The sequence below is a fragment of the Notechis scutatus genome, chromosome 5, assembly GCF_049901735.1.
Source record: "Notechis scutatus isolate UNSWTSFEM ecotype Mainland chromosome 5, rNotScu1.2, whole genome shotgun sequence".
In the NCBI taxonomy this organism is placed as follows: domain Eukaryota; kingdom Metazoa; phylum Chordata; class Lepidosauria; order Squamata; family Elapidae; genus Notechis; species Notechis scutatus.
This window is the reverse complement of record NC_142013.1, coordinates 45,875,205-45,884,093: the sequence shown is the minus strand read 5'-3', so window position 1 is coordinate 45,884,093 and position 8,889 is coordinate 45,875,205.

Below are 8,889 nucleotides of genomic sequence, written 5' to 3'. Positions count from 1 at the left end.
GGTGCAGGGGGCGGTATTTTTGGCCTGGGTGGCCTCCTGCAGCTCCCTGCCAGACAAAACAGGATGCAAGGGGCCACAGGAAGGCCCCCCCCCTGCATCCTGTTTTGGCCAACAGGATGCTGCAGTAAGTTGTCCAGGCTAAAAATGGGCTGTGTGTGGGCCACCTGCAGCCCCGCCATGCCCCATTTTGGCTGGCAGGTGCTGCAGGAGGGCATCCATTCCATCTCCTCCCCTCTAGCCGGCCTGCAGAAGACAACTACAATGCTGATCCAGCCCTCCAAGAAATCCAGTTTGATACCCCTAACCCTTTCTTTATTTTAATGTAATAGAATGATGCAGATTGCACTGAATGACTACTTAATAAAAAAAAAGATGTATGTCCAAATAGTTTATTTTCCAATCTGCACTTTCTGCCACCATTGGGTAATATTGGATAAATATTCTATGTAGTAGTGCTTCCAAGAAATAGGTATTTCCAATATAAAATATCTTTGTTAGAATATTGATGGAATAGTAATTCAAATCTAGTGACTTAGAAATTATTTTGAATGTACTTTTGACTGCAGGTGGCGATAAGTTACATTGCATTGTGTTGCTTTATTACATGTTACCTTGTTACAAATTCTTATGACTCATACAAAACATGAACATGTGGGGGGGGGGGGAATTAAAAATTCAGAAAAAAACCCCAAAATAGGTTCTAGATTCCCTGATGATGTTAATATAGATTACATCTGTTCTTTTCTTAGAAATGAAAATTCTACTTAATTATTCCTTTAGGTATGAAAATGTCATATGTCACTGCATTGAACAATTAAGAGTCAATAATCAGAATTATATTTTTTACTCTCTCTCGTTCTTCCTCTCTCCCACACACATATACATTGCTTTTTCTGCAAAGCTCCTAAAAGTCTAGTTCTTAATTAAAATACAATGGAAAAGCAAATGGCGATTCACTTTGTTGACTAGTAAATCCAACATTCCTCAAACCAATATTCTCTTATGTGCTGAACTGCAATTCTCATAATTCTCATTTAATATGGCCTATATCTATACAAATTGTATATTAAGTTAGGTATATGTAATACACTTTTAAAGTGCCATTACTCATCTATCATACCTGGGTAGTAATTATTTATAATAAAAAGAAATAAGATAAATTACAAAACACTGAGTTACATAGAACTCGTTGTGCACAATAGAATAATCAAAACAGACAAATGAACAATTTGGTTCCTATTTTATTTCAAAATGTAAACATTCTTCTTGGGTATAACTTGGCATATCTAACTCTGTCTCAATTGGCAATATATAGACAAACAGAAGGCTTGGAAAATATATATAAAATATATACAATACTATTACACAATTTGAGAAGGTCTTATTATCTATGCATTTCTTCCTTTTTTGTGAGTCATGACATTGTATTGTCATTTAGAATGAGAAGAAAATGAATAGAAATATATACCCACATTTATTATGCAGCCCATGAAATCATCAGTCATAGCTTTCCCATAATATAGGTAGTCCACAATTTATTCCAGTTCATTTAGTGACTATTCAAAGTTAAAACAGTACTGAAAAAAGTGCTTTATGACCATTGTTCACACCATAATGGCATTCCCAAGGTCAAGTGATCAAAATTCAGATATTTGACAACTGACTCATATATATGACAGTTCAAGTGTACTGGGGCCATGTGATCACGTTTTGCAACCTTTAGACAAGTAAAGTCAATGGTGAAGCCAAATTCACTTAACAACCGTGTTACTAACTTCTTTGCAAGAAAGGTTGTAAAATGGGGGAAAACTCACTTACCAAATGTCTCATTTAGCAACAGAAATTTTGGATTCAGTTGTAGTTATAAACCGAGGACTATCTGCAGACATATCCATGTTGAGGCATATACACTTTGGGATACAACTATCAAAACTAAAAGGATAATGGTAATTCTAATCTAGATACCTCTTAATCTAGATTTATCAGTTTTCTGTTTTAAAAATATATAGCAACTGCTGTTTTCTGTCAAATAATAGCCTATGGACTGGCCTGCCCATTCCCCAGACCTGAATCCAATTGAGCACATCTGGGACATCATGTCTCGCTCCATTCACCAATGCCACATTGCACCACAGACTGTCCAGGAGTTGGGGGGTGCTTTAGTCCAGGAGTGGGAGGAGATCCCTCAAGAGACCATCCACCACCTCATCAAGAGCATGCCCAGACGTTGTAGGGAGGTCATACAGGCATGTGGAGGCCACACACACTACTGAGCTTCATTTTGATTTGTTTTAAGGATATTACATAAAAGTTGGATCAGCCTGTAGTGTTTTTTTCCACTTTAATTTTGAGGGTAACTCCAAAATCCAGACCTCCATGGGTTGCTAAATTTTATTTCCATTGATAATTTTTGTGTGAGTTTGTTGTCAGCACTTTCAACTATGTAATGAACAAAATATTTAATAAGAATATTTCATTCATTCAGATCTAGGATGTCTTATTTTTGTGTTCCCTTTATTTTTTTGAACAGTGTATATAAGAAGCATATTTAGCCTGATATGTCACAATAGACAGTAAAATCTCCAATCTGGATTAATTCAGGCTGAATTAATTCATTGATTATTGATTCCCTGTAATTAGTGTTTATTTCACTATTATTTTTCCTTATGATGGTATATGGACATTTCAACAAGCTTATTGCACATATTCCATTGCAGAGAAATCAAATTGACTTTGGCTCAGAGATTTCTTCAATGTATGAAGGCATTTTTTAAATATTAACCAATTTACATGATAATATAAAAACAAATGATCTTTTGTCCTTAGAGGAAGAAATGGGAGGGTGTATTATTGTTCTATTTTAAAAAAGTTATGAAAGGTAGTCCTGTTATTATAAGAAGGCACTTGTAGCTATTAAACTGAAGAAAGATAGAATATATTAAGCCTGTATATTTTTCACCAAAGGAATCAATTTATAGGCATTTTGTATAGCAGATTAACCAAGTGCAATTTTCAAGCTCCTGGATACATTATGGTAATTCTTCACTTCACTTATTTATTCATCTGAGCTAATTGAGTAGGCTCTCTGGATATCTTTGAAATGCAATAATTCTCCAATTCACACTTCTGAATTAAATTGCTCAACTATTAGGAACAGAGGACATGCTGCCTTTATCCATTGAAGGAATAAGTGCAATGAATGTATCCTATTTATTTAGCCTGTAATAAATTTAGCTTTTAATAGACATATCTATTGATCATATGTTTACTTTACAGAGCTTCCTGCATATTTAAAACTGACATCTTGGAACACTTCAGAGAACTACATTCTTTGATTCTTTCATTTAGTAGGTCAGATCATTGTTATATATCACTGGGATGCTGCATTTTAATTCATTTAACATTTTAATCTTTCATAAGTTTTTCATTTAAGAGGATTTCACTGCACATGCTGGAATTTGTGCAGTAAATTTATTCTTCTAACAGTTTTATATATTCATCAGAAATTCATTTAAATAGATTCCACAATATATCATACCTACTTCCACTGTTACTTTAGGTCAGGTTGTGATTGATGCAAAAGCAATGAAGTATTAAAAGACATGGGAAATATCTGAAATTAGAAAAAGTTCAAAATGTGTGTCATTGTAAGGGCATGATACTCCTTAGATATGCAAAAGGAGGGGAATTACTAAACCATTCTCCCCAAATCTGTGAACAGTAGATTATTTTCAGTTCTTGTACTAGAAGTCAGAATTTACATTGATTAAATTTTTCCTTTAGGGCAAAAAAAATAGCATTGATACAGTACTACAGCTTCTAAAAATATACCACAACATTTGCTTATCAAAATGAGACTAAAGGCCATTTAAATTAAACACCTTAGTAGAAGCTAAAATGAAATAAAATCAAATCAAAGTTCAATACATCAAAATCTATAAAGTCAAGCAAGCTACAGCATCCTATATTTCCCTGTAAATCTTGTGGCATGAATGTTTTCAAGCATTTCTAGAAGGCCCAAGAAATTGGCACTGGTAACTGAAAGTAGCACCTATAAGCCTCCATCCCCTACTTTGAAGAAATGGGCATGCATTCATAGCAGTTTCTCCTAGAATGCATGAATTACTATGACTGGAAAACAGAACCCATAGATACTTCTGTTGTGCACTTTGCTCCATAGATAATTGCTAGCACTTTGTGTATCATTAAAAGTTTATCAATGTATGAACTAGAACCCAGATATTCTCATCATAGCAAAGTCAACTGATAATCAATGATGCTGCATTCTTGATTAACTGAAGTTTTTCAGTGATTTTCAAGATAAATCTAGGTAATTGCATTCATATCAGCACATAGTGATGACAACATGAATTATTGTTGCAAGAGCCTTATATTCTACACTGGCACATCAACTGAAGCTGAACGAAGCCTCCTCCCTCCCTCTGGCTATTGTTTCCACAAAGCATAAGCTGCAAGCTTGGGAAGACTTAATTCAAGTATTTGATTCTTCAAGAGCAACACTACCTCTTCAAAAAACTGGATAGATCAGCATATTTTGGTGAATAAAGAGCTATTTTGTTATGCTGGGATTCAGCTTCTTTTTTTCCAGTTGCTCCCAATATTTGATAAAATTATGCTTAACAATAAAAACATATTGAAAAGTATTAAAGTATTTTTCCAATATTTTCCTTTGTTTCCTTGTCTAATTAATTTCCTAGAATTAATTGGTAGAATCCCACACAGGTCTTAACCAGGGTAACCTTGTTTAATTCCCAGGCCCAGCCTGCTGTGACTCATAGCTTGTACTTGCTTTTCATGAGCTGTGAAACACAAAATGAAAAGAAAATTATTGATAATACTTGAATATATGTTGTTTACAAAATCAGTAATAAGATATGTGTACATTAGTTCAAATGGTCTCTTAGCTTTGGAATCCAAATCTAAGAGATTTTGGATCCAGTGGTATTTGTAACTATTACAGTCAAGATAATGAATTAGAATTAGAATTCTTTTTTTGGCCAAGTGTGGTTGGACACAGAAGGAATTTGTCTTGGTGCATAAAAGAAAAGAAAAGAAAATACATACATAAAAGAAAAGATACATTTGTCAAGAAACAATAGTAATGACAATTCTGCATTGCTGCCTATGTTGCTTGTCTTCCATGCTGCCACTAGCTGAATCTTAAGCAAACTTCAGAATTTCAAGCCCAGATTTCAATGAATTGGCAGTGGGCTGGACTGGAATTTAGTCCAGACTAGGTTATCAGAATTTCTGATTGTCTATCCACCTGCATCTTGCCTTTCGATCCCTTGCAAGGAAGGCAAGCATTTCTAGCTGACTTCTGTATGGAATAGTCTGTCAGTCCTCCTTTTCCAGCTAGGGTTGTTCACTCATTGCTAGTTTCTGCCCAGAGAGACTTTCCCAGAATATTAGTACACATGAATGCCTTTATAACTCTTTTCACATATTTACTTGGAATTAATGCAGATCTTTTCTCTCTCTCTTTTTCCTTATGGTACCTTCCTTACTTTGATCCTACAGTAATACAATACCAAACATTAGGTAGCAGGCTGTGTTTTAATTTCCACATTCCTTTACAGGTCCATTGAAATATTGTACCAAGGAAGAACTGATATAGCATAGAATCCATTTCATAGAAACAAAGTAATACTATTTCAACATTGCCACTTAAAAACATTTTAAGAACAAAAAAGGGAAGCTTTGCAGAACTGTGCAAAATAACAGAAGCATGTTTACCATCCTTGGCAGAAATGTAAGGGATGTAAGAGTTAAATGGAGCATGAGCTTCCTGATATGAGGATAGTTCATTGACTTACCAGCCCTCAGTAGAGCAATTATAATTGTTAGAAAGTGTTTCTTTCCAATAGTGAACCTAGCATCCCAGCAATAAATGTCTGCCTAAGGCAACAACAAGCTGCTAGAAGAAAGTTGTGTTGGTTGGAAACTGGAACCAATCAGAGCTGGGGCTATGATTAGAAGAAAACAAAGCACTGGAAGGCATCTACTCTGAAGTTCTTAAGAAGCCTTGCGCGTGCATAAACGCACCAATGTGCCTACCGTCCCTGTCCTATTGTTTTTTTTTTCTTATATGTATCCATTTCATGTATTCATAACTATGTTTATACTTATACCCAGGGGTGGGATTCTATAGATTCGCACCTATTCGCTAGAACCGGTTGTTAACATTCTAATTAGTTCGGAGAACCGGTTGTTAGAAGAAATTACTGGCCTAATCCTGAAAGGAAGGCAGGAAGGAAACATTCTGGTGTTGCTTACAGAAACTGCCTCTCCGTTAATCCTTATTACATTCTTGGCAGGACTAGACTTCCTGTCTTAGGAACTTCTCTGAAGTTTTTTTCCCCTCCTTTTCTGGTACTTTGCTTGTGTGGAGTGACCATTCAAAGTTACAATGGCACTGAAAAAAGTGACTTATGACCATTTTTCACACTTACGACTGTTGCAGCATCCCCACAGTCATGAGAGGCCAGGCGAGGAGATGCGGGCCATGATGTGAGTGATGTTGAGTTGGCCATGCCCAGCCAGTCACATGACCACCAAGCCATGCCCACCAACTAAGCCACACCCACAGAACCAGTTGTTTAAAAATCTGAATCCCACCCCTGCTTATACCTGTTATCTTATAATTGCTTGACAAAATAAAATAAATAAAATAAATAAATTTTTAAAAAACCCAGCCAAGTCTTCAAACAAAACTGTTAGAATAGCTTGGTAAAAGAGAAGATGAAAGCTTTGGGCAACAACGAGAACATATAAAAATGTACATGTACAACTACTTCAAGCAAGAACTAGACTATATGTATTAATACAGAATATTTTAATGCAGAAAAATGTAACATAGAAAGGAACATTTGGGGGGGAAACTGTCACTGAAATCAAAGTGAATAATGAATCATTCAAGTCCCTTTCATTGAAAACCAAGGTGCAACTTAGCTTAGATTCAATCCATTCTGTGAAAATAAATCAACATGAATCAGAATGGTATTTGAATCCATATTATTAAGTTTATGTATGCAGCCCAAACTAACATGGGAACTCACTGCTTCACAGGATAACCATACATTGTAGATGTGTATGCCCTTTAAAAAAAACCTACTGTATATTTATCATCATTTTTGAAGTCACTGTTGCTGATCTCAGCCACTCTAAATTTCATTTGCAGAAAAAAAATTAATAGCAAGCATAAGAATATCAGATGATGCTATAAAAGGACCTTGACACTCCCTGGGGGCAAAGATGCCCTTTTACAGATCTATGATGTAACAGAAAGTGTAGTACAGGATTCACAGTAGGCTGAGACTATATTTAAAACATTCTATCATGAAGTCTGTATTCATAATTTATATTACTTCAGAAGATCTAATCCAAAAATGTCCTACAGTTATAGTATTATCACCAATTGTATCACTGAAGAAGCTTAAAAGTAATGAATAGTTATCTCTGATCTTGCAACCTTAGTTTTCTGAAAAGGAAGCTATTAGTTTCTCCTAGCCTGTATTCCAATCAATGTTTATGATGCCCTGTGTGCTTGAAAGTCTTAATTTATCTCTCAACTGCAACAGTTTTAGTTGCTTAGGCTTCTGTAGGATTCTCATTTTTTTGCTACTGTATATATTAAGCCTATACTGTGGACTTAAATTATCTAGATTTCTTTTTTCTTTGTTTGTTAATGTTAAATGCACAAAATAGCATGCACAAAATAGCACTGAAGAATGTAGTAATTCAAGACGTTGGCTGAAAGCACAGATGGGAATGTGTACATAGAGGACTAAGTTGCTTTCCATATCCTAAGTGTTTTTAAGGATAAGAGAGAAAACTATGTTACTCATTATTGCCTTGGGGATTGTCAAAAGTTAACAATTTATCTTGCTGATGCATTATAAAAGATGGAATGTGTGAAGATACTATTTTTATTAGCCATAATAGACTGAAACTAAAATGAAAGTAAATGGCTGCATTGCCAGAAATCTGCTAATACAAATCAACCAAATATTACTAATTAATCTATTGCAAGGGAAAATGTGTACTAAAGACTTTGGAATTAAAAAAAGGCATTTTATGTTCAATTATATTTCAAACCCTTGATTTATTTAAATATTTTATGCCAGTTTCACAGCTCAAAAATAAAGAATCCATAATTTCTTATCAACTCTGACTTTCACAGGTGTTATATTTGGTTAGATTTAAGTTTGTAGTAGTTCATATGATGCTGAACACTTCAAAAACGCTTCAAAATACAGGGAAAAAGTCACATGTATTTCTTGTTCTCTTCAATTTGATTATAATGCAGTCACTGAAATACTTGCTCACTCCCATTCTGATCCACAATCCAGTGATGTCAAAGGATGTGTAAAGAAGCTGATATAAACTTACATCTCAAGAGTGCAGATATTATATATGGGTTATGTACAGTAAATAATGGTTCTTTCTGCTGCAGTTATTATATCATCTATTATTTTGTAAGCAAGCCAGGAGTTCTCTCTATCCTTAAACCTATCCACGAATCTCTCAGCAGCATCTCTTTTCTATATACATAGGTGCATTGTCTGCTATCCCAATCCCATTTCTAGCAGTCCTGCCATTCCTGTGTTGGAATTCTATTATAGTACCAGTAATGCCCCACTGGAATGGAGCAACTCATTCCAGATGAATCACCCCCACTGATTTGCTGTAGGATAACTTGCTGTGGCCAAATTACCATGGGATACTTGCTGCAGCACAATTCAAGGTGGGATAACTCAAAAGAAGAACAAGTAGAATTGTAGCTCACCCCATTCTTGAGAACTTTTAACCTGAGAAGGTTCAAAGCAAGATAGGCCCCACTATAATTCTTGTCCCTGACTTGAGTTA